This window comes from Scyliorhinus canicula, chromosome 17, assembly GCF_902713615.1.
Source record: "Scyliorhinus canicula chromosome 17, sScyCan1.1, whole genome shotgun sequence".
Lineage (NCBI taxonomy): Eukaryota > Metazoa > Chordata > Chondrichthyes > Carcharhiniformes > Scyliorhinidae > Scyliorhinus > Scyliorhinus canicula.
The window spans coordinates 15545440-15573033 of NC_052162.1; the positions used below are offsets into that span (position 1 = coordinate 15545440).

At 47.5% G+C, this 27594-nt stretch overlaps 1 long non-coding RNA gene across 3 annotated transcripts in view; it reads left to right on the forward strand.

Moving 5' to 3' along the window:
• Positions 1 to 14118, forward strand: part of LOC119952036 — a 107891-nt gene extending 93773 nt beyond the window's left edge. For all 3 annotated transcript variants that reach the window (XR_005457745.1, XR_005457746.1, XR_005457748.1), the window contains one exon: positions 12837 to 14118. This is a non-coding gene — a long non-coding RNA (uncharacterized LOC119952036). The remainder of the gene's footprint in view (positions 1 to 12836) is intronic.
• The last annotated feature ends 13476 nt before the right edge of the window (positions 14119 to 27594 follow it).

Sequence of the window (27594 nt, forward strand, 5' to 3'; positions counted from 1 at the left end):
TCGTGTAACCACAGTAATAGAATGTTTAGCAGTTTATAATTTAATAAAATAGTGTTGAACTATTTTAAGTGTTGGTGGCCTGTATGTGTTTCACGGATCCAGAGCGCCCAACACATCAGTGGGGAAGAAGCTGTTCCTATGTCAGTTTCAGTATTTCGCTTTTGTATGAACCTTATCTCAGTCTGAACGCAGGAGTGACACAGCTGAATAGTTTGGGATGTATAGAGCTGGCCTTGATAGTATACGGTACATAGCCCTTTATTTTGCTTCAACTGGAAAGCCTTTTAACAGAAGTGGGTCACTGTTTTGTATTGCAGTAAATTTTTTATTGACATAATAAAACACTTTTATGATGTCTCTACAACATTATTTTGTTACTATCACTTAGTTGCTCTGCTGCTTTAATCAGTTCTCAGCACACCTTATGGAATTCATCGGGCAAAAAGCATTTGTATGTTTTATTCAGCTGCGCAATTCGCCATTCATTATTCATTCTGAAAGCAAGTGAACCTGATTGCGAAGAGTTTGTGAATACAGAAATCAGCAGCACTGAAGGTTTAAGATTGTAAAATAGAGTATTAGAGAGCTGGCTTACTCGCTATTACAAGGTGCACTAGGTTACAACTTGTGGTAGTCAGTATTAGGGGTATTACGGTACCTAGGTTGGAGGTACCTGATACTGTAAGATCATTGGTGAAGCCTGCCTGCTGGTTCCGCCCAGTAAGGCGGAGTATAAGAGTCTGTGTTTCCCTAGCTGCTGCATTCTGTACCTGCGTGGCTGGGGGAAACATCTAGTTCAATAAAGCCTTCAATTGTCCTACAATCTCGCTTTGGGAGTTATTGATCGTGCATCAATTTAGTGAACTAGGTTTGAAGAATGGAGCTCCGCATCAAGCCGGAGTGTCTGCAACTTAGCCCCCACGCGGCAAACTCAGCGGCGACCTTTTAAACACTGGCTGGCGTGTTTCAACGGGTACCTCAGGACGGCCACAACTACATCCACGGAGGACCAGAAACTCCAAGTTCTCCACTCAAGGGTGAGCCCAGAAATCTACACGCTCATCGAAGACGCGGACGATTTCGAGGCCGCAATGACCCTACATCCAAAGGACACTACATCCGCCCAGTAAATCAGGTTTACGCTCGACATCTTCTAGCTACCAGACGACAAATTCCAGGGGAATCGCTGGACGAATTCTACTGCGCACTGCTGGTACTAGGTAGGAACTGTGACTGTCCGCAAGTTTTAGCCAACGACCACACCGAACTTTTAATCCGGGACGCCTTTGTTGCAGGTATGCTGTCCTCTCCGATCCGCCAGCGGCTGCTGGATAAAGAGACGCTAGGTCTCAAAGAGGCACGGGCCCTCGCAAGCTCCTTAGATGTACTCTCCCACAACGCCCGAGCGTATATCCCCGACCGCACGGCAGCCCGATGGGCAGCATGGAACCCACCCGCAGCCGATTCCGACACATCCCCCAACCCCCAGCTGCCAGGCAACCCCGGGGGACCCCGATGTTATTTTTGCGGGCAAGCCAAGCACCCTCGGCAACGCTGCCCGGCCCGCTCCGCAACTTGCAAGGGCCGTGGTAAAAAGAGGCATTTCGTGGTGGTATGCCAGGCCCGGGCGGTCGCCACTGTCTCCGGGGGCGAACCAGGGCCGTCGCCATTACTCTCATCGCAGGCCATGTGCGGCCCGTGGGTACCGCCATCTTCGATCAAGTGAGCCACGTGTGGACCCCGGCCGCCGCCATCTTGTTCCCCAGAGACCACGCGATTCATGGGCGCCACCATCTTGCCTACCCCTGGCCATGTGCAAACCGTGGGCGCCGCCATCTTGTTCCCCAGAGACCACATGCAATGCGTGGGGGTCACCATCTTGCCCACCCCCGGCCATGTGCAACCCGTGGGCGCCGCCACCTTGGCTGGAGTCTCAAGACCCCGATTCGGATGACCGCACACCGCCCGAGGAATCCCATCAGCTTCTGCCACGACTTGCCTCGGTGACTCTGGACCAGTCTCGGCCCCGAACTCTTTCGACCGCTACAACGACTGTACTCATCAACGGACACAAGACATCCTGCCTGATCGACTCCGGGAGCACAGAGAGCTTTATACACCCCAACACGGTAAGGCGCTGCTCCCTCCCTATACACCCAGCTAACCAGAGAATCTCCCTGGCCTCCGGGTCTCACTCTGTAGAGATCAAGGGGTTCTGCATAGCTAACCTCACAGTCCAGGGAAGAGGTTTTAAGAATTTCCAACTCTACGTCCTCCCTCACTTCTGCGCTGCCACACTCCTGGGATTGGACTTCAAATGTAACCTCCAGAGCTTAACCTCTAAATTTGGCGGCCCTATACCCCCCTCACTGTCTGCAGTCTCGAGACCCTCAATGTCATCCTGCCTTCCTTTTTTGCGAACCTCACCCCTAATTGCAAACCCGTCGCCACCAGGAGCAGACGGTACAGTGCCCAGGACCGGACCTTCGTTAGGTCAGAAGTCCAGCGGTTACTGAAGGAAGGTATTATCGAGGCTAGCAACAGCCCCTGGAGAGCTCAAGTAGTGGTTGTAAAGACCGGGGAGAAGCACAGGATGGTCATCAATTATAGTAAGACCATCAACAGGTATACGCAGCTCGATGCGTACCCTCTCCCCCGCATATCTGATTTCGTCAATCAGATTGCACAATACAAGGTCTTTTCCACGGTGGACCTCAAATCCCCCTTCCACCAGCTCACTATCGCCCGGACGACCACAAGTACACTGCATTCGAAGCAGATGGGCGGCTCTACCACTTCCTAAGGGTTCCCTTCGGTGTCACAAATGAGGTCTCGGTCTTCCAGTGGGAGATGGACAGAATGGTTGACTGGTACGGTTTGCGGGCCACGTTTCCGTATCTCGACAACGTCACCATCTGCGGCCACGACCAGCAGGACCACGACACCAATCTCCGCAAATTTCTCCATACCGCTAATCTCCTTAACCTGACCTATAACAAGGAGAAATGCGTGTTCAGCACCGATCGTCTAGCCATCCTCGGCTACGTAGTGCACGATGGAGTCATAGGCCCCAATCTCAAATGCATGTGCCCCCTCATGGAGTTCCCCCTCCCACACTGCCCCAAGGCCCTGAAACGTTGCCTGGGGTTTTTTTCATATTACGCCCAGTGTGTCCCCAAACTATGCGGACAAGACCCGCCCACTAATCCAATCCATGGTTCTCCCCCTGTCGGCAGAGGCTCGTCAGGCCTTCAGTCGCATAAAGGCAGACATCGCAAAGGCCACGATGCACGCAATCGATGAATCCTTTCCCTTCCAAGCCGAGAGCGACGCATCCGACGTAGCTCTGGCGGCCACACTCAACCAAGCGGGCAGGCCCGTAGCCTTCTTCTCAAGCACCCTCCATGCCTCCGAATCCGCCATTCCTCCATTGAAAAGGAGGCCCAAGCCATAGTAGAAGCTGTGCGGCATTGGAGGCATTACCTGGCCGGCAGGAGACTCACGCTCCTCACTGACCAACGGTCGGTAGCCTTTATGTTCGATAATGCATAGAGGAGCAAGATAAAGAACGATAAGATCTTACGGTGGAGGATCGAGCTCTCCACCTACAACAACGAGATCTTGTATCATCCCGGGAAGCTAAACGAGCCTCCTGATGCCCTATCCCGCGGCACATGTGTCAACGCACAAGTGGACTGACTCCGGGCCCTCCACGATGACCTCTGCCATGCAGGGGTCACTCGTTTCTTCCATTTTATCAAAACCCGCAACCTGCCCTACTCCATCGAGGAGGCCAGGACCGTCACCAGGAACTGCGAAATCTGCACGGAGTGCAAGCCGCACTTCTACTGGCCAGAGAAAGCGCACCTGGTGAAGGCTTCCCGCCCCTTTGAACGACTTGGTATGGACTTCAAAGGGCCCCTCCCATCCACCGACCGCAACACATACTTCCTGAACGTGATTGACAAGTACACCTGGTTCCGTTCGCCATTCCCTGTCCCGACATGACAGCTGCCACTATCATTAAAGGCCTCCACAGCATCTTTACCCTGTTTGGTTTCCCCGCCTACGTCCAAAGTGATATATGATCAAGGAGAGGACACCACAACAGTGAGGCACGCTCAAAGAGAGGTAAAGTCGGGGCCAGACAGGTGAGCCCCAGGTGAGGGGGTGGAATGTGTGAGGATGGCGCTTTTGAGACAACTGGTGCACCATTGCTGTGGGGACAGTCACTGGGGGGGGGGGGGGAGGCACACTCTGTGCGCTATAGAATTCCCATAAATGAGGCCCCTGCATCCCCTCACCCCTGATCCCATTGGGAAGCTCCCGAAGTGACCTGGCAGTGTCCACAAAAGCCCACAGCAGCTCTTAATTAGTTGTTTAAGTGGCTCAAATGGGAGGTATGGTGGCGTACTGTTTAGCACTGCTGCCTCATGGCGCTGAGGAGCCGGGTTCGATCCCGGCCCCGGGTCACTGTCCATGTGGGGTTTGCACATTCTCCCCGTGTCTGCCCCCACAACCCAAAGATGTGCAGACGAGGTGGATTAGCCATGCTAAATTGCCCTTAATTGGAAAAAAAAAGATTTGGGTATTCTAAAAATAAATTTAAGTGGCTTAATTGGCTGTCGCAAAACGGCCAAGCCACCATGTTTCCTGCTGCTGGGTATATGGCACAGTGTCGGACCGTCTCCTGATGCCTCCCTCTGACATTTTGCCAGCCCTCACGCCTCCCAGCCGATCAATAATTGGACCTGGAAAATCCAGCCACGGGGTCATTTTGGTACAGAACACAGAACACAACTATTCCGTCCATTGTGTCCCCATGGCTCTGGAAGTTTATCTCTGTAATTTCTCTCATTAATGATCTATCATTCATTGGCTTCACTTCCACCACCTCCTAGGCAGCAGCATCCAGGTCATTATCACTCGCATCATAAAGATAAACATATTCCTGCATCCCTTGCCCAAAACCTTAGCTGCGTCCTCTTGTCTTGAGCCATCAGCTGGGAACAACTTTTCTCTGCCTAACTCATCTAAACCTGTGATAAAGTTGTCCACCTCTAACAAATCTTACCTCAATCTCCTTTACTCAGAATCCCTCACATCCACAGTTGGTGACCAGAATTGGACAGAATACTCTATAAACTAATGCTCCATAAATCTCTGGTAGGGTCACTACTAAAACGTCAGCATAATTTCCATGCTTTTTACTCAATACCTGGATTTATGAAGCCCAAGGTTCAACATATCGAAAAGCCTGCATTCGTCACAGGCAACTCCCAGCAGCTTCATATTGGTCTCACTCCATCACTTCATCAAACCCTGACAACTACAGTGAGTTAAATGTACCCTGATATAGCTTAAGCACATCCACTAAAACTTTATTCTCTAGTTTTAGACACGAGCAGATCAAGGGCAGCCAGGCAACTGAACAGCACTCCAAGCCCCCAGAGCACGTCCAAGAATGAGGGGGCTCACGAACCGTCACAACGCTCCACAGCCTCCACCAGCTCACCCTCGGTGGGCACAGTTCTAGGTTAGACTCGGTGCCACTTTTTGGAGAACACCTCACAGATGCGTTCCCGTAGCAGTTGGAGGCAGGGAGAACCCGGGTCTCTGGCACTTGCTCAGCCCCAGTCAGTTGATGAGACCCTGGAAGCGGCTGCTAGCTCAATGATGGAGATGCAAGAACAGGTGGAAGAACAGGAGGCAGAGATTCAGCAGACTGGAGCGAACGATGTAGGAGTCCATCCCCTTCTGTCAGATGTCAAATGTCTTGAGGGAGGTTGACATCCATCGTGGAGACCTTGGTCTAGCAGCTTTTTCCATATTTGCACTCGGTCCTACACTTAATGACCACACACCCTGGCGGGGACCCAACAGGTGGACAAGGCACCTTGACCTCCCTCCAGTTCATAGTAATCATAAAATTTACAGTGCAGAAGGAGGCCATTCGGCCCATCGGGTCTGCACCAGCCCTTGGAAAGAGCACCATACCTAAGCCCACACCTCCACCCTATCCCCGCAACCCAGTAACCCCATCTAACCTTTTTGGACACTAAGGGCAATTTAGCATGGCAATCCACTAACCTGCACATCTTTGGACGGTGGGAGGAAACCGGAGTACCCGGAGGAAACCCACACAGACACAGGGAGAAAGTGAAAACTCCGCAGGAACAGTGACGCAAGCCGGGAATTGAATCTGTGATCCTGGAGCTGTGAAACAACTGTGCTAACCACTGTGCTGCCATGCCCCCCGTTGCACCTACAGTGGTCAGGCCAGGCCCTTTGTCACCCACAGGGAAGATGGGCATCAACCGGACACTCCAAGGATGTACAACCGCTCACAGTCCCTTTTGCCTTTGCCCACACCCACTCAGCTGTGCAAGCCACCAAGGAGGCCTCTGCCCCCAAGCAGGAGAATCTCTACAGAAGGAGGCCATTCGGCTAACTGAGTCTGCACCGACCCTCTGAAAGAGAACCTTACCTTGGCCTATTCCCTCGCAACCCCGTAACCCCACCTAACCTGCACACCTCTGGACACTAAGGGCAACTCATCATAGCAAATCCCCCTAACCTGCACATCTTTGGACTGTGGGAGGAAACCGGAGCACCCGGAGGAAACCCACGCAGGCAGGAGAAGAATGTGGACACTCCACACAGTCACCCAAGGCCGGTCCCTGATATTGTGATGCAGCAGTGCTAACCACTGTGCCACCGTGCTGCCCAATGGGGTTCGCCAGTCCTCGGGCCACCAGAGAAGTCTTCCAAGGTCATTCCAGGCACCAAGACTTGGCAGTCAGCAGGCTGCGTCCAGCTCTGTTTCCGATGTCGGGGCTGAACCAGTGCAGGGTTAGGAAAGTTCAGACACTTTTGCTTCACGAGTGCGCTGTCACTGCAAATAAATTGCGATTTTGTGAAATCATTTTCTGGGTATGTGAACGTTCTGGTCAACTGAAGGTGTTGCGATTTTGTTGTTTGGGATCCTCTTAACGAGGTTTAACCAACCTCCCACTCAGTTATAGCATCCCACTCTGAGATTAACATTCAGGCGATGTCAACCTCAGTGTGTATAGTTTCCAGTGTTGTCACAGAGATGCGTTTAAATCTTTGTCAGAAGTGTATGACAGAACCGTTTCTGACCATTATTCCTTAAGGGACACAAATGAGTGAGGGCAGCTCATCAGCACTGATACTCGAGCGGTATTTGGGTCTCCACAGGTGGTGGCACCTGAACCGACGACATGTACTTTTGGATGAGCTCCCTTGGCTGGTCCTCACCTTAGTTGTGACAGTTAGCATCATTAGATGGTGGAAAAGCATGAGACTTGTCTCACATCGCTGTTGTCCCTCAGTGGACTTTACATTCAAAGAGTGAGCACATTAGCACATCACCATTCACCAAAGCTAAGGGCGGCATGGTGGCATAGTGGTTAGCACAGTTGCTTCGCAGCTCCAGGGTCCCAGGTTCGATTCCCTGCTGGGTCACTGTCTGTGCGGAGTCTGCACGTTCTCCCTGTGTCTGCGTGGGTTTCCTCTGGGTGCTCCGGTTTCCTCCCACAGTCCAAAGATTAGGTAGATTGGCCATGCTAAATTGCCCTTAGTGTCCAAAAAGGTTAAGTGGGGGTTACGGGGATAGGGTAGATACGTTGGCTTGAGTAGGGTGCTCTTTGTGGGGGCTGGTGCAGACTCGATGGGCCGAATGGCCTTCTTCTGCACTGTAAATTCTACGTATCTATGTATGGACCTGGGCAGAGTGTTCTTTCAGAGGACCGGTGCAGACTTGATGGGCTGAATGGCCTTCTTTGAACTGTAGAGATTCTATGTTCTATTCTAAGATCTTGTCCCAGCGAGACATAATGCCAGAACCTGTAATGTGAATGCAGAACACACATGCATACATGTATGTGTTCTAAATCACAGAAAAATACAGTGCAGAAAAGGCCCTTCGGCCCATCGAGTCTGCACCGCCGCATTCAAGGCGCCTGATCTGCCAATTCTAATCCATTTGTCAGCACTTGGCCCATAGCCTCGAATGTTAAGAATTGCCAAGAGTTTATCCAGGTACTTTTCAAAAACCCGCCTCTACCACCCTCCCAGGCAGTGCATTCCAGGCCGTCACCAGTCTCTGGGTAAAAAGGCTTTTCCTCAAATCCCCCCTTGTTCTCTCAGCAACTATTTGGCCATCTCCTGAGCTGACAAGGGAATGGCTTTGAGGGCTAGGACTGACTACCTTGAGCACAACAAGAACGGAGCAATGTTACGACAGGTAGGCTACGTATGTTGCACTCACCTCAAAGTAGTAGGAAACTGAGATCTGCCTCGTGCTCACCGATCATTCTCAAACAGGTTTGAGGCCGATGCCGTTTCCCGCTGGCGTGAGGCAAGATTGGGAGGCATGCAGAGATTCCACCGAGCAGCTGTTTTAATGAGCATTCGTGAGATGACAATGGCATCCACGGCACCAGGATAACCGGCCCGCTATTAACCAGCCATTGTGAGAATTGTAAACTGCTTTTATTTATTTGTAATCTTTATTGTCACAAGTAGGCTTACATTAACACTGCAATTAAGTTACTGTGAAAAGGGCAGCATGGTAGCACAAGTGGATAGCACTGTGGCATCACAGCGCCAGGGTCCCAGTTCGATTCCCCGCTGGGTCACTGTCTGTGCGGTGTCTGCACATTCTCCCCGTGTCTGCGTGGGTTTCCTCCCACAGTCCAAAGATGTGCAGGTTAGGTGGATTGGCCATGATAAATTGCCCTTAGTGTCCTAAAAGGTTAGGAGGGGTTGTTGGGTTACGGGGATGGGGTGGAAGTGAGGGCTTAATGTGGGTCGGTGCAGACTCGATGGGCCAAATGGCCTCCTTCTGCACTGTATGTTCTATGTTGTCTGTTCTAAAAGCCCCTAGTCGCCACATTCAGAATATCCAATTCACCTAACAGCACATCTTTCGGGACTTGTGGGAGGAAACCGGAGCACCCGGAGGAAACCCACTCAGACACAGAGAGAACGTGCAGACTTCACACAGACAGTGACCCAAGCCGGGAATCGAACCTGTCACTCTGGAGCTGTGAAGCAACAGTGCTACCCACTGTGAGAGCGTGCCGCCCATACGCTAGCGGGTTTCCGACTTTTTGACTCCCGATCCTCATCAACCACCAAACGGGCTGCGTGCGGAATGGGAAAATTTTGCCCAATGTTTCTCCGACGGACCTTACAGTTTTGGGACTGACGTGGGCAAGATCTCTGTTACCTCTATTCTCAAGGTGATACAGATGTTAATTACTGTACTGGCCATTCTGGCATGCACCACCACTGTGAGTGTTTTGGTGAAAGAAAGCAATGAGTTATACTTGCTGCTCACGCTTCGACGGTGGTTAAAGGATGGCAGAGTATGATTTCCATTACACTCTTTTAATATACTATTTATGAAGCACAGAATGAAGTAATGCTCATTCCAGATAAGTCAACTTCCCTAAGGCTTTACAAAATCAAAGTAGTTTATATTCCAGTCTGGTAGACACAAACACGACTGCATTAGCACAATTGCTAAATATTAGATTATGTACCAGTGACCACAGATTCAAAGCAGATTGCGTCCAGTAACGTTACCCTATTATGTCTGTCAGAGCAAAATACTATACTTGTCTGGCTCCAATGCCAAGACCACTGGCACTGCCCACTCTGCGAACTGGACCGGGCACGTGATGCCCAGGTTCTCCAGGCCGGCTCAGCTCACGATCCACCTTCGGCAGCAGGACATTTGGGACCAGATTGGCCCTAAAATATTTGGGCTGGGCCTCTGGGTCATCATAGATTTTAGCTGTAGCCCCCTTTACTTTTGTCAGGCCTCCCTGGAACCCTCTGGATACATTCCGAGGATTTTGTCAAACCGCCAGCAGTCATCCAGAAGATTTGTTGCCAGTCCAAGTGGAGTTTCTGTAACTAGTCACGGCCAAGGAGGCAGTGTCCGGGTCACTGCATCACTACCACTGTTAGCTGGACTGACCGCAGTCCATGGGTAACCGGGCCCTGCATAGTCCCAATGATGGTAAATGGTTCTCCGGTGTAAGTTGCCAATCGGGCCTTGTTATCCTTCAAGTTTGGGTGCTGGATCCCCAGACGGGGCTAATGGAATGTCTGTTGCCCAATAATTGCAACAACAGTCTCTGTATCAATTTCCATATTCAAGGCGCGACAATTAACTTGGAGTGCTATTCTTATTGGGACTACTTTGGGGTCCCTGATGATGGCAAGAAGCCATCTTCCTCAGGTGGGGAAATGTGCAGAGCCCGGGCTTGGGGTGTTTGTGTCGCCTGGCTAGGTCGTCCACGCTCACAGGCGATTCTGGTGGCCTCGATTTGCCATGTTTCCAGTGCCCGCAAGTACATCTCCTCTGAGGGGATGTCCAGTTGGGCTGTGGTGACTCTTGGTCAGTGGGTCTGACCACAGCGCTGTTTTGGAGGAGACTGGGTCGTGTAAATCCTGTTTCTGGGGACTCTCGCGCATTGGAATGGGGGCAGGTCAACACTTTTGCACGTGGTAGTCCATGGAATCCTGGAGTTCTTGAGCCCCCTTTTCCGCTTTCCCGCAGGAGAGCGAGAACTCTATGGCCCGTTTAGAGCCAAGGATGGTTCCGCTAACAGCTTCCTTTGGTTCACCATATTGTTCATACCACATACCAACCGATCTCCCAACATCTCAGGTGGGATGGGCCAAAGTCACAATGCGCGACTAACCTGTGAAGGCGCGTCATAAATTTCTTAACATATTCCCCAGGGGTTCGCCCAGCCATGCTAAAGCAGTATCTCCACCGGGGAGGTGAGGCTCTTGATTACACTGAAAGCCGGGGCCCCGCAAGCAGTCAGGTGTATTTTCCGGTCAAATCCAACAATACCATTTGCATGGAGGAAATGCCGGATCCGGTCGGTGTACAGGGCCCAATCTTCTACGCCTGCGTCAAAGGCCTCTAACATTCTGAGAAGCGGCATTTTTAAAGTCTCACCTCATTCCTGTGCTGGGAAATTCCAGTGTAGTAAGGACGTCCAGGATTGCGGCCATTGTTTTCCTCATCGCCAGTGTAATATCTCAGGAGGCCAGAGAAGGTAAATCCAAAAGAAGTTTAATTCAACAACAAAAGTAAAGGCTGCAACGTGACTCACAGCTCCAAGGTCCCAAACGGGACAACCGTTCTAGCTGGGCCCAGTCAGGGCCGGCTTTTAAGGGTCCCAAGAGGGGAGATCAATTGGGGGGTCTCCGTGGGTCTCGTGAGGATTACTGCACAGATGGTGTCTTTTGAATTCAATAAAAAAACTCCAGTCATAACCATGAAACCATTGTTGTAACCATCTGCCCATTAGGGAAGGAAATCTGCCATTATTACTTGGTCTGGCCTACATGAGGCCATTGTTACCCGGCCTGGCCTACTCCGAGACTCCAGACCCACAGTTGATTCTGAAACACAGTTCAAAGGCAATTAGGAATGGGCAATAAATGCAGACCTACTGCCAGTGATAAACACATCCCAATAATGAAACAAAATGTAACTGTACAAAGAACAAAGAACAAATGCAGCACAGGAACAGGCCCTTCTGCACGCCAAGCCTGTACCAGTCATTATACTTTCCAAGAGCCGGTGCAGACTCGATGGGCTGAGTGGCCTCCTTCTGCACTATAAATTCTATGATAATCTATGATTAATATAGGACAAAGGTTCGCCACAACATCATGGCCGAAGGGGCTGTTCTGTGCTGTATTTTTCTATGTTCTATACTAACCTTGGCCAAAACCCTCAGCACTTCCTTGTGCCGTATCCTTCTATACCCATCCTATCCATGTATTTGTTGAGATGTCTTTTGAATGCCGCTAATGTATCCCTCTTCCACAACCTCCCCTGGCAACGAGATCCAGGCACTCACCACCATCTGCGTAAAAACCCTGCCTCACTCATCTCTAAACTTTGCCCCACAGACCTTAAAGCTATGCCCCTGGTGACTGACCTCTCCTCCCTGGGAAAGAGTGCCTGCCCATCTACTCTATCCATGCCCCTTATAATCATGTAGTGTGAACAATGTAAAGATGCTCTTTCACAGACTTCATTCGTGAACACAAAAGGTATTTATTAAAAAGTATTGTACAACGATAGATTGCTCCCAAAATGTCTCTGCCCAGGAACGTTTCTCATTGTGGGGTGATTACACACGCTGAGTCCCAATCATCACCCAGGCCAAATAACCCTGAAGGAAATCTGCCATCCTTACCTGGTCTGGCCTACGTGCGAGACTCCAGAACCACAGTTGACTCTGAAATACAGTTCAAAAGCAATCAGGAATTGGCAATGAATGCTGACCCATCAGTGACACCCAGATTCCATTCATGAATTTAAAAAAAATCTTACCCATAGTTTGAACAGTGAGGCCGGGGGATGGATATAGAGGCTTTGGGGGCTGGGTGGTGGCTGACACAGGCCAGACATCGGGCAAGGTTGATCTAATGGAAATACGGCCAAAAAAACAAAGGCACAGGTCCATTGACAAGGCGCCGGAATGTGGCGACTAAGGGCCTCTCACAGTAACTTCATTGCACTGTAAGCCTACTTGTGACAGTAAAGATTATTATTATTATCATAAGCTTAGCACAGGATTCACAAAATAAGGCTCTGTTCACACATCGCCTATCAAACTCAACTCAGGGTCTGTTTGTGTTGCTTGAATCCCGAATGTTGCCAATTGCTGTGGTTATCAATGAAAAGGAAGAAAACCTTTCATCCAAAAACCGTAACTGTTCATTCGATTATGATTCACCTACTCACAATATTTCAATGCTGTTGACAGATACTCACCTCCGAATGGGAAGCTTTACGTTGAGCCCTCTTCCCATTCTCTACAACTGCAAGTTGTTGACCGACAACCGTGACAACATTTCCATTTTATCATCGGACAATATTTCATAAATAACCAGGAATATCCGAGGAGATCACTCACGGGGAAGAAAGACAATTCTGTGAAAAAGATTTTTTTCCCCATCTGCATCAATCTAATGGTGAATGCTGGCAAAAACGAGAGTTGTCATGGAAACAGAATGCTCTTTAGTTTCAACATCTCTCTATCCACGAAGAGCATCTCCTGAGCCTGGGAAATTTAATCAAGAATGCTGTGCGTTCTAATGTCATATATTATAATTTAACTCCTTTATTGGCTGAAAACAAAGCTTCAACACTTTCCGGGGCGAATTTTGTATACTTTTTAAGAAACATTACAGAGATTCATCTAAAGAGAGCAACACATTTTACCAACTGGAATCATAGAATTAAGAACAAAGACTTGATTTTATTTTGAAAATATGTCCAGCTTTGTGCACTGAATTCTTGTGAGGTAAACATTATTAAATAGCACACCTTGCTCGACGGGAGGGCATTCAATACAATCAAGAGCGGATAAATCAAGTCAGAAAGTATAGAGGGTCGCACTGTTCTCCGTAGTAGATCTGCTCACCGGCCAAATGGGACACCATACCTGGAGAATTAAACTGTAAAATTGAGTGTTTCCATAAGTATTTTCACTTTTGCGAGAAATGTTCAGCTGGATTTTAACTCTATATAATAAAGTTGATGCTAAAGTTGTAACGTGGATATTTAGAATTTGTAAGTTTCCCTCCATTGCGACTTAATTCACTTTGTTACACATTCACTCCTTCTACCACTGACACACAGCGGGAGCAGTGTGCAACATCTGCAAGATGCACTGCTGCAACTCACCAAAGTTCCATCGAGAACACCTTCCAAACCATTGACATCTACAACGTATAAGAACACAGGTATCAGATGCATCGGTAAACCATCACCTGCAAGTTCCCTTCCGAGACCCGCACTATTCTGGCTCGGAACTATATCGCTGTTCCTTCATTGTTGCTGGGTCAAAATCCTGGAACTCTTCACTCACAGCACTGTGGGTCTATTTACACCACATGGGCATCAGGCAGATCACTATCACCTTCTCGAGGGCAATTAGGGATGGGCAATAAGTGTTAGCTGAGCCAGTGCCATGCAGATCTTGTGAAAGAATTTTTAAAATTAATTAATTTCCAACTTCTTCCATCGGGCAGGAGATTCAGAAGTCTGAGAACACGCACGTCAGACTCAAAAACAGCTTCTTCCCCACTGTCACCAGACTCCTAAATGACCCTCTTATTGACTGACCTCATTAACACTACACCCTGTACGCTTCAACCGATGCCATTGCTTATGTAGTTACATTGTTTATCTTGTGTTGCCCTATTATGTATTCTCATGTATTTTCTTGAATTTTGTTTAATTCCCTTTATTCCATGTACTGAATGATCTGTTGAGCTGCTCGCAGAAAAATACTTTTCACTGTACCTCGGTACACGTGACAATAAACAAATCCAATCCAATTCAATCCAAATTTTTTAACAAATACACCCTTACATCCATACAGCTGCACCACATAGATTAGCAGTTCAAGAAGGTTTACAACTTTCTCAAGGCCAACTGTTAATTATATATTAATTGTATTTAATTGCATGCTGGTGGTGTGCATTTGACACCAAAATGGGTCGGAAAGTAAGTTGTCAAGAAGGGGTCGTAGAGAGTCTACATAGGGATATAGACCGTAAGATGTAGGAGCAGAGTTAGGCCGCTCAGCCCATCGCGTCTGCTCTGCTATTCGATCATGGCTGATATGTTTCTCATCCCCATTCTCCTGCCTTCTCCCCATAACCCCTGGTCCACTTAGTAATCAAGAACCTATCCATCTCTGTCTTAAAGGCACCCAGTGACTAGGCCTCCACAGCCTTCTGCGGCAATGAGTTCCACAGATTCACCACACACTGGCTGAAAGAAATCTGCCTCATCTCAGTTTTAAAGGAGCGCCCCTTCAGTTTGAGGCTGTGCCAATGCTTTCTGGTCTCTCCTACAAATAAAAACAGGTTAAGTGTGGAGGATGGAATATAAAAGTAATAGAGTTTTACTATGGCTGTACAGACATTAGTGATCACATTTGGAAAACTGTGCACAGTTTTGGTGTCATTGTGAAAAAGGAGGGAATTGCATTAGAAGTATTTCAGAGAAGATTCACACGACTCCTTCCTAGGATGAGAGGCTGAAGAGATTTTCACAGTAACATCATTAAAGTGTTAATGTGAGCCTCCTTGTGACAATAATAAAGATTATTATTATTATATGAGGAAAGGTTGAACAGGTTGGGCCTTTAGTTTAGAAAAATGAGAGGTGATCATATTGAAACATATAAGAACCTGAAGGGGCTCGACAGGGTGAATAACAGGAGGGTGTTTCCACTCATTGGGGTGACTAGAACCAGGGATTACTATTTAAGAATAAGAGGTTTCCCTCTTAAGACAGATGAGGAGATTGTTTTCTCTTAGAGGGCTGTTCGTACATGGATTCTTCTTCCCTAGGTAGCTGCAGAGGCCCTGTTATTTGAATTTAATTAAGGCAAGAGTTAGACGGGTCTTTCATAGACAAGGGAGTCAAGGGTTCTGGAGGAGTGGGGGGGGGGGGGGGGGGGCAGACAGGTAAATCGAGTTGTGACCTGTAATAGTGAGCCCCTTTAGGGTGTGAATTCTCGGAGAGTCATGTGACCCGCAGGGCAAATCGGGCCAGGGCGTGTGAATCCTGGGGAGGAGCTTGGGTTTTACTGTTAGTTTGGAGTTGTGGAGTATGGTAAACTTGACCTCATGCCTTGCAAGTAGCCATTTCTCTTAATAAACCGTTTATTTTTTAATTCACTTTGAGCCAACCTCATGCAGAAACTGTTCCTTTGAAGCAGCTGTCTGTGAGCGTCAAAATGCCCTTTTTTGGGAAACCTGAGCCGTTCGATCCGAACACGGAGCAGTGGGTGTGATGTTGAATGTAGTAGTAGCATGGATAGAGGATTAGTTAATTAATAGAAAGCAGAGAGTGGGGATTAATTGGTGTTTTTCTGGTTGGCAATCAGTAGCTAATGGTGTCCCTCAGGGATCAGTGTTGGGCCCACAATTGTTCACAATTTACATAGAGGATTTGGAGTTGGGGACCGAGTGCAATATGTCCAAGTTTGCAGATGACACTAAGATGAGTGGTAAAGCAAAAAGTGCAGAGGATACTGGAAGTCTGCAGAGGGATTTGGATAGTTTAAGTAAATGGGCTAGGGTCTGGCAGATGGAATACAATGTTGACAAATTATCCATTTTGATAGGAATAACAGCAAATGCGATTATTATTTAAATGATAAAATATTAAAACATGCTGCTGTGCAGAGGGACCTGGGTGTCTGAGTTCATGAGTCTCAAAAAGTTGATTTACAGGTGCAACAGTGATTAAGAGCAAATGGAGTTTTGTCCTTCATTGCCAGAGGGATGGAGTTTATGACTAGGGAGGTTATGCTGCAGCTGTTTAAGGTGTTAGTGAGGCCACACCTGGAGTATTGTGTTCAGTTTTGGTTTCCTTACCTGAGAAAGGACGTACTGGCACTGGAGGGTGTGCAGAGGAGATTCATTAGGTTAATCCCAGAGTTGAGGGGGTTGGATTACGAGGAGACGTTGAGTAGACTGGGACTGTACTCGTTGGAATTTAGAAGGATGCGGGGGGGGGGATCTTATAGGAACATCTAAAATTATGAAGGGAATAGATAGGATAGATATGGGCAGGTTGTTTCCACTGGTGGGTGAAAGCAGAACTAGGGGGCATAGCCTCAAAATAAGGGGAAGTAGTTTTAGGGTTAGAGTTTAGGAGAAACTTCTTCTATCAAAGGGTTGTGAATCTATGGAATTCCTTGCCCAGTGAAGCAGTTGAGGCTCCTTCATTGAATGTTTTCAAGATAAAGATAGATAGTTTTTTGAAGAATAAAGGAATAAAGGGTCACGCTGTTTGGATAGGAAAGTGGAGCTGAGTCCACAAAAGATCAACCATGATCTCATGGAATGGGGGAGCAGGCTTGAAGGGCCAGCTGCCTACTCCTGCGCCTAGTTCTTATGTTCTTATATTCTTATGAATGCCAGCACTGTTTCTTCAAGACCGAAGAAATTGGGGATGAATAGAAGCAATGGGTAATCCTTTTCACAGAATCCTAAAAAGAGGCCATTCGGCCCATTGGCTCTGCTCTGACCCTCTGAAACAGCACCCTACCCAGGCCCATCCCCACCCCTGTAACCCCATCTAACCCATGTTTGAACCAAGGCTTTAATGAGATCAGGAGCTGACTGACCCTGGTGGAATCTAGCTGAGCATCAGGGAACAGATTATTGCTAAGTAAATGTTGCTTAGTAGCACTGTTGATAATCTCTTCCATCACTTTACCGATGATAAAGGGTAGACTAATGGAGCGATAATTGGCCGGTTGGATTTAACCTGCTTTTTGTGTACTGGACACACCTAGACAATGTTCCACATTGCTGGCTAGATGCCAGTTTTGTATCTGTATTGGAACAACTTGGCTAGAGCTGCAGCAAGTTCTGAAGCAAAAGTCTTCAGTACTATTCCCGGAATATTGTCAGGGCCCATAGCCCAGTGCCTTCAGCTGTTTCTTGATAACACGTGGGGTGAATCAAATTGGTTGAAGACTGACATCTTGATGCTGGGGACTTCTGGAGGAGTCCAAGATGGATCACCCACTCCGCACTTCTGGCTGACGTTATTGTGAATGCTTCAGCCTTACGTTTTGCACTGATTTGCTGGACTCCGCAATCATTGAGGACGGGGATATTGGTGGAGCCTCGTCCTCCAGTGAGTTGTTGAATTGCCCACCACCATTCACAACAGAATGTGGCAGGACTGCAGAGCTTAGATCTGCTCCTTTGGCTGTGGGGTGGCCTAGCTCTGTATGTCAGATGCTGCTTATTCTGTTTGGCACATAGGTAGTCCTGTGTCGTGGCTTCACTAGGTTGACACCTCATTTCTCACTATACCTGGTGATGCTCCTGGCATGCTCTCCTTCACTCTTCATTAAACCAGTGTTGATCCCCTGGCTTGGTGGTAATGGTAGAGTGGGAATATTCCGGGCATGAGGTCACAGATTGTGGCTGGGTACAATCCTGCTGTTGGCCCACAGAGCCTCCTGGTTGCCCAGTCTTGCATTGCTAAATCTGTTCTATCTATCCCATTTCGCATGATGGTAGTGCCACACATGATGGAGGGCATCCTCAATGTGAAGACCGGGCCTTGTCTCCACAAGGACTGTGCGGTGGTCACTCCTACACGACATGGACAGACACATCTGCGGCAGGCAGGTTGGTGAGGATGAGGTTAAGTATATTTTTCCCAGGGCAGCATCGGGGCGCAGTGGTTAGCACTGCTGCCTCACACGCCAGGTCCCAGGTTCGATCCCAGCTCTGGGTCACTGGCCGTGTGGAGTTTGCACGTTCTCCCTATGTTTCGCCCCCACAACCCAAAGATATGCAGTGTAGGTGGACTGACCACGCTAAATTGCCCCTGAACTGGAAAAAATTAATTGAGCACTCCAAATTTATTTTTTAAAAATGTAAAAAGTATATTTTTCCCTCTTGTTGGTTCCCTCACCACCTGCTGCAGATCCAGTCTTGCATATCCTTGCCACCCTCAGTGTTTCCTCATGGAGGAATACTGATTTATCAGCTGAGGGGAAGTGGGGGGGGGGGGGGGGTGGGGTGCTGAGCGCAGTAGGTCAGCAGGTTTCCTTGTTTGACCTGAGCCATGAAGCTCCCCTTGACCTGGAGTCCCAACACAATTGAATTAACCAATAATTCTTCGAAAAATACCTGAGTCTTTGGTCCTTGGCTGCCCAATACTTACAGTCACCAGGTTTGTAAATTTAAACACAATTACTTTTTATTTATAACCAAAACTATAATTAAATATGCTGCAAATACAACTGGTTAACTATGATCTAATTTCTAACTTGCCCCATCTTCCACACACACACAAAAGACAAACAAACACACAGGGGAAGGGAGGGGTGAAAATAATAAGTGAAAGGATAAAGAGTTTTTGTTTCAGATGGTTGCCTTCAAGCACACTTCACTTCAAGGCTTTAGTTCAAGATTTCTAGTTTCAATCTGTGATGGGTTTTTTTACTGTAGACTCATTCATTCAGGTCTCTGCAGTTTCAGAAATACGGTAGCCCACACTTCTGGAGAGAGAGGGAGAGCAGGCACTGATTTCCTTCGTCTTTGAGTGTCCAGGATGCAACTCTGCTTTCCATAGGTGTCTGGAAATCATCCCACTTGGGTAGGACCCAATTATCACCTCTTACCGGGCAGAATATGGTCTGTTGGCCAATTTATTGGTCACCAGCCGGCCAATCAAACCAAGTCCCACCCTATCTCTCGGGTGCCACAAAGTCTAAGTTCTGTTGCTCGAAAACTAGCACCATATACTATGTTGCAACTTTTTGAATTCCTCACTCTTTCTGCTGCTTGACTTCAAGATACATGTCCATTAAGTATCCATGGATCAAAATGATAACGGCAGAAAAATAAAGAAAGGGGAGATAAGAGAATCATTAGGAAGGAACCATATACTGGGGCAGGCTGTTTCTTGACTAGTCTGTGAGATAGCTCTCCCAATTTTGGCACAAGCCCCCAAATGCTAGTCAGATTTGCCATAATCATTTCCTGTGCCTCAGTCAATGACGGTTCTTTCTTTTTTATTGACTTTGTAGTGGTTTGATACCACTGGCTTGCTAGGCCATTTAAGAGTCAACCACATTGCTGTGAATCTAGAGTCACATGTTGCTCAGGCCAGAGAGCAGATTTAATTCCCTAGAGGACGTTAGTAAACCAGCTGGGATTTTTTTAAAATGAAATTAAATCAAGATATTTATTGATTGGATTCAAATCCTGCTGTGGCAGGATTCAAAGCCAAGTCCCCAGGGTATTACTCTGGGTCTCTGGATCACCAGTCCAGTGGCAATTCAACTTCACCACCTCCTTCCCTTATCTACCTTGTCAGCTAGATGGCAGTGTTGTAGCTCAATGTTTATGTTGGATCTGATCCACATGCATACCAATGCACCCTTGTATATTAAATACTGTTTGCCAGAAATCGCCCCATTCTCTCGGTGGAACTAAATTGGGGCAGGTATTTTTTGGGTTGCAAACCAAGCTTCTGATCCATTTTATGTTTCCATTTGAAGGTTTTGTAACACGTTTCGAAAGATGTGTTTTAATACATTTATAATTACCTTTTAGTCAACTAACAAATATATGATTAAGAAATTCAGTGCAGTATTTGAAACAGCTCTGTGCAATCCTCATTAAACTAGTTTAATGTAAGCTACATCATTGCCTGCATTTCTTATTTTAAAGAGATGAGCAATGATTGCTGACAGGAACAAATAAGGCATTTTAAAGGTTTTGATCCGTAATTAAGCCAACTTCAAACCAGATAGAAAACCTCCTAAATCACAATGATAAATATTTTTTGACTTTTAAGTATATTCTGCCGCTTCCTGTCATAACACCATAGCTCACTGGGTAGCATTCTCACATCTAACACAGAAGCTAATAAGTCCATGTGGCACTATAGAAACTGGAGCACATAGATTATGCTGACACTCCAGTGCAGCACCGAGGGAGTGCTGTACTGTCAGACATACCGTCACTCAGATGAGGGCTGGAATTCTCCAGCCAGCGGTTTCCCAGCAGCATGGGGTGGGTTTAATGGGAAATCCCATTGACAAGCGGAGGGAGCAGAGAATTCCACCGCCAGGGAATGGCGCATTGCCGGGAAACACGAGATGGTAAACTACAGCCTGTCCTCTCAGGTAAGAGATCCCATTGCACTATTTCAAACAAGAGCAAAGGCATTCTTCCCAGCATCTTGGCCAATAATTATCCCTCAAATAACATCATTTAAACAGATAACCTGGTCATTATCAAATTGTTTGTGGGTGCTTGTTGTGAGCAAACTTATCGTAGAATCCTCAAGAGTATTGACAGTCAGAGAGATCTCGGTGTACAGGTCCACAGGTCACTGAAAGAGGCAACACAGGTGGAGAAGGTAGTCAAGAAGGCATATGGCATGCTTGCCTTCATTGGCTGGGGCACTGAGGATAAAAATTGGCAAGTCATGTTGTAGCTGTATAGAACCTTAGTTAGGCCACACTTGGGAGTACAGTGCTTAATTCTGGTCGCCACACTACTAGAAGGATGTGGAGGCTTTAGAGAGGGTGCTGAAGAGATTGACCAGGATGTTGCCTGGTATGGAGGGCATTAGCTATGAGGAGAGGTTGAATAAATTCGGTTTGTTCTCACTGGAACGAAGGAGGTTGGGGGGGGGGGGGGGGGGGGGGGGGGGCGACCTGATTGAGGTCTACAAAATTATGAGGGGCATAGACAGAGTGGATAGTCAGAGACTTTTTCCCAGGGTAGAGGGGTCAATTACTAGGAGGCATAGGTTTAAGGTGCAAGGGATAGTTTAGAGATGTACGAGGCAAGTTTTTTTACACAGAGGCTAATGGGTGCCTGGAACTCACTGCCGGTGGAGGTTTTTGGAAGCAGGGACGATAGTGACATTTAAGGGGCATCTTGACAAATACATGAATAGGATGGGAATAGAGGGATATGGACCCCGGAAGTGTAAAAGATTTTAATTTAGTCGGGCAGCATGGTCGGCGCAGGCTTGGAGGGCCGAAGGGCCTGTTCCTGTGCTGTATTTTTCTTTGTTCTTTATTCTTATTGCAGCATAGGACTTGGGAGCATGTGTAGGGCATTCAGCTGATCTGAATGTAGCTTCAACTTTCCTGTCTGCACCACCTCCCCCCCCCCCCCCCCCCCCCCCCCCCCCCTTAGTCAATCAGAAGAAGTCTAATTCAGCCTCAAATAAATTAAATGGTCCAGCCTTCACTGATTTCTGAGACAGGCAATTCCACAGGCCAACCTCACTTTCTCCATTTGTTTTAGTTCGATTGGTTTATTTGTTTTTCTCCAAAAGCTTATATATTTCTGATGTGTCTCCGACTTTACAACACTGGTTAAAATTCAAAAGTACCCTATTGCCCGTAAAATGCTTTTGTAATTCCGGAGTTGTTAATGGGGCTATATAAATGCAATTGTTTTTCCGTTTATGGTGATCATTGCAGAGATTTACAAAGCAGTTACCAAAATGCAAATTTCAAAATAATCTATTGCCATTATGGGCAGCACGGTGGCATAGTGGTTAGCACAATGGCTTCACAGCGCCAGGGTCCCAGGTTCGACTCCCGGCTTGGGTCACTGTCTGTGCGGAGTTTGCATGTTCTCCCCATGTCTGCGTGGGTTTCCTCCGGTTTCCTCCCACAGTCCAAAGATGTGCAGGGGGTAGGTGGATTGGCAATGCTATATTGCCCTTAGTGTCCAAAAAAAAGTAAGGTGGGGTTATGGGGATAGGGGGAAGTGTGGGGGTATGCTCTTAGGTGTGATGCTCTTTCCAAGGTCCGCTGCAGACTCAATGGGCTGAATGGCCTCCTTCTGCACCATACATTCTGTGATTATGTGACAGCTAAATTATTTTTTTGCTCTCAAATGCCTTCACTGTCATATTCATCCCACCCTATCTCAGTAATCTCTCCCAGCTCCATAGCCATACGAAATATTCATGCTCAACTAATCCTGGCCTCTTCAGCATTGCTGATTTTAATTGCTCCACCATTGGTGGCCGCACCTTCAGTTGCTAAGGACTAACTTTTCTGCGTCTTTTAAGATGATCTTTGAAACATTTTGTCAGCTCTCCTAACAATCTCTTTGCGTGGCTCAGCTTCAAATTTTGCCTCATAATGTTCCGATCTGTGGACGATGTCCTCACAGTCAGCGTCGCCATGAAGTGACCTGGAAATGGTGGCCTTGCAGTCAGTGTCACTGTGAAGCAGTCTTGGAATGGTGTCCTTGCAGTCAGTGTCACAGTGAAGCAGTCGGGGAATGGTGTCCTTGCAGTCAGTGTCACAGTGAAGTACCCTGGGAAAGGTGTCCTCGCAGTCAGCGTCACAGTGAAGCAGTCTGGGAATGGTGTCCTTGCAGTCAGTGTCACAGTGAAGTACCCTGGGAAAGGTGTCCTCGCAGTCAGTGTCACAGTGAAGTACCCTGGGAAAGGTGTCCTCGCAGTCAGCGTCACAGTGAAGCAGTCTGGGAATGGTGTCCTTGCAGTCAGTGTCACAGTGAAGTGACCTGGAAATGGTGTCCTTGCTGTCAGTGTCACAGTGAAGTGATCTGGGAACGGTGTCCTCACAGTTGGCGTCGCAGCGAAGTGACCTGGGAACGGTGTCCTCACAGTCAGTGTCACAGTGAAGCAGTCTGGGAACAGTGTCCTCACAGTCAGTGTCACAGTGAAGTGACCTGGGAACAGTGTGCTCACAGTCAGTGCCACAGTGAAGCAGTTTGGGAATGGTGTCCTCGCAGTCAGTGTCACAGTGAAGCAGTCTGGGAACAGTGTCCTCACAGTCAGTGTCACAGTGAAGCAGTCTGGGAACGGTGTCCTCAGTCAGTGTCACAGTGAAGCAGTCTGGGAACGGTGTCCTCGCAGTCAGAATCACAGTGAAGCAGTCTGGGAACGATGTCCTCGCAGTCAGCGTCACAGTGAAGCAGTCTGGAACAGTGTCCTCACAGTCGGTGTCATAGTGAAGCGGTCTGGGGACTGTGTCCTCGCAGTCAGTGTCGCAGTGAAGCAGTCTGGGAACAGTGTCCTTGCAGTCAGCATCACAGAGATTCAATCATGATTTTTAAAAGTTTTGTTTTGGAAGAAGAGATTAACTGAGAAACACAAATAACTGAAAATCAGGGTCATCATAATAAAGTAATATAAGTAAGCGAAGTAGGGTGAGGGAAGAAAAGTTATGCTTAACATAGCTAAGTTAACAGTATTCTTATACAGCATATTGTTTTTGTTTAAAAAAGGGAGTAAACTAGGGGCTTAAGGGCAGAACTCACACCCATAAATCATGGAAACTGCAGTTGTCCCTGGTGACATGTGGAGGAAGTATGACCAACTGCAGCTCCTGGCTAACCACATTTGGGAGCTGGAGCTGAGGGTGTATTCACTGTGGAGCATCCACAATGCTGAGCGGGCCGAGGCTGGCAGATTCAGCGAGGTGGTTACAGCGCAGGTGAAGATTGAACAGGCAGAAAGGGCATGGGTGACCACCTGGCAGAGTAGAGGAAGGCGAGTAGTCCAGAGTCCCATGTGGCCAACCCCTTTCTAACAGATACACCATTTTGGATACTGTGGCAGCCAACTTCATGGAACCGTGGATGGTTCTACTGCGCAAGAGGGGAGGAGGAAGCACAGCATGGCGAGAATGATAAGTGATCAGTGGCATAGCGGAAGAAACTGTTCCCCTTGGTGGGGGGATCAATGGCCAAGGGGCATTGTTCTAAGGTAAGGAGCAGGAGGTTTAGAGGAGATGGGGAAATATTTGTCACCCAGTGGGGGGTGGGAATCTAGAACTCATTGCCTGAAAAGGTGGTGGAGGAGAGACCCTCACATTAAAGCATTTAGATGTGCACTTGTGATGCATGTACCCCATGTTCAAGGCTATGGGGTCAAGTGCTGGAAAATGGGATTATAATAGGTGGTTGTTTATGACCAGCGCAGACATGATGGCCATGACTCAAAGTGCTTTGGGACACTATGTCATTGAAGGCACTACATTAAAGCAAGTTGCTGTGGTGTCAAAATCAAATACAATCATTGGGACAGCCACTTACTCAGTTACAACTGCTGCCACCTAGGCCAAAAGCATCAGATACCTGGGAGCACCACCACCTACATTGTTCCCCTCCAAGCCCCTCACCATCCTGATTTGGAAATATATCGCGTACCTTCACTGTCACTGGGTCAATATCCTGGAACTATATCTCTAACAGCACAATGGGTATCCCTACACCACAGTGACTGCAGTGGTTCAAGAAGGCAACTCACCACCACCTTCTCAAGGGCAAGTAGGTTGGGTAATCATACTAGCCTAGCCAGGAATACCCACATCCAACGAGTGAATAAAGACAAAAAAAGAACATTTACTAGCCACCCTAACCCTGTTTTTTTTAATAGTAGAATGGTATGATTAGTGTCAGCACACCATTTGGGAGAATTTGCATTTAAAAAGCTACACGACCAAATATTAAATATTGTTCATTTGTAACTATTACAGAAAGTTTCTAAATACAAAATTATTTCATTTTGATTTTACACAGCACATTAAAACATCATGAACATCTTTTAACTGCCTAGTGCTCCATCTAGTGGAACTCGAGTCACATGAAGCTCATCAATTAAGACCAAAAACCTGATTGACAGGAAGATGTCAGATGCGAATTCTTTAGATTGGGACACGAATATCTATCTCACCCAAATGTAGGTATTTAATTACCCTGTAATACAACTGATCTTGTTGCAGTTGCGTCACTGTCATTTATTCGGTTTTCTTACACAAACATGGTCAGTTGGAGACTTTGTGCAGCATGGTAGCAGTGGGTAGCAGTTGCTTCACAACTCCAGGGTCCCAGGTTCGATTCCCGGCTTGGGTAACTGCCTGTGTGGAGTCTGCATGTTCTCCCCATTTCAGTGTGGGTTTCCTCCCACAAGTCCCGAAAGACATGCTGCAAGGTGAATTGGACGTTCTAAATTCTCCCTCAGTGTACCCGAACAGGCACTGGAGTGTGGCGACGCGGGGATTTTCACAGTAACTTCATTACAGTGAACTTGTGACAATAAAGATTATTATTATTGTTACTGCAAAGATCATTACTGCAATCTATCATTGGAAGATTTGTAGTCAAATTCTGCAGCATCTTACCATCTTAGACATCTGCCAAACAAAACTTTTTTGCTGAATTCTAATGGCACATCTTAGTATGGCACTGCACTGTTTCACAACACTCGACTCTCAGTCACCAACACGAATAACAATTCAGCTATTCCTTCACCTCAATCCTCACTGTGGAACCTCAGGGGAATGCACTTCAATGATTAATCAAATAGCGTTTTTCAGATGTAACAGAACAATAAAATTTTCTTCCCCCCTTTTAAGAAACATTCAAAACCCTCCTCCAATGGCCTGGATTTTGTGTTATAAATAGGCGATGCTATTAGCACTCATTGTTAAAATCAGATAGCAACTCTTGGTAACTGCGCACACACAATCAGCGTGTTGCTGTTTGCGTTACCCGTCTCCTCCTGAAGCTTCACTGTATCAGCATCTTACCAAAAGACGTAAGGCTGGAAACGAGTGCAAGTGGCAATCAAAGTCAACAGTACTCGTTGTTTATTCCATTTTCAAACACTTATGTTGGGCACTCCCTTACGTTAGAGTATGAATTGCTTCGACTCTGGCTTGACATGCTCAGAGATGGTTGATAAGTCCAATGTGTGATCTTCAGACTCTGCTAAATGTAACAGGTATTGCTTGGAAGGCAAAAGAGAAAATGCTGGAAAAACTCAGCTCTGGCAGTATCTGTAGGGAGAAGAGAGCTAACGTTTCGGGTCAAGATAACCCTTTCTCAAAGCTAAAGGACATAGAAAATGGGAGATATTTATACCGTGGGGTGAGGGAATGAAAAATGACTCATAGTCACAGAAACCAAGGGAATAGTGTGCTAATGGCAGTCCGCAGAGAAAATAAAAGGTGTGGGAGAGAAGAGCACTCCAAATGCTGCCAGACCTGCTGAGATTTTCCAGATTTTTCTCTTTTGGTTTCAGATTCCAGCATCCACAGTAATTTGCTTTTATCTAGTGCTTGGAAGAGTTGGATAGATGGATTGTCTGAAAGTTTGTCCCCTCTCTAAGACTCAATGTTGCCTCCTCCTGAAGCGTCTTGTGTTCGGTGGATTCCCAAATGAGCTTATACATTTTGATCAGTCGCAAGGCAGGGTTTCCCATAGAATCACAACAGTTCAGAAAGAGGCCATTCAGTCCATCGAGTCGGCACCAACCCTCTGAAAGAACATTCTACCTTAGCCAACCCACCCCGCTAACCTAACCTGCACATCCTTGGACACGAGGGGGAAATTTAGCATCCATTTAACCTGCGTATATCTTTGGACTGTGGGAGAAATCCGGAGCACCCGGAGGAAACCCACAGACACAGGAAGAACATGCAAACTCCACAGTCACCCAAGGCCGGAATTGAACCCAGGTCACAGGCGCAGAGGCAGTAGTGCCTAACCACTGTGCCACCAGGCCATTGAGTCAGCAGGTATGTTTGAGCCCTTCAGAGATATTTAGAGGACATTTCTGTTGTCCTGCTGGAACTCTCCTGAGCTCGGAGGAGAGCAGCTCCACCAACAGTCCGGTGTCAGGTATACCAACAGGTCCTGCCCAGCAGAACTGGTTTTGAGTGATCAGCATCTCGATGCTGAGTACATTGACGTGGGAGACGGCACCGAGGTTGGACTGCCTTTCTTGCCACCAGATTTGGAGGTCGCACTTCTAATATTTTTTGGCGCCTGAAGTAGGTCATCCAAGTCTTCGATGCACATAGGTGCATAGGAATCACTGCTGCCCAGTACACCATGTCCTCAGTCTCGGGTTTGAGATTCTGGTTCTCCTTCCTCAGTTGCCTGAAGGCTCAGCTGATAGGAGGTGACGATGATTTGTCATTGTCTATGTCTTTGTTGAGAAGTGGTTCCCAA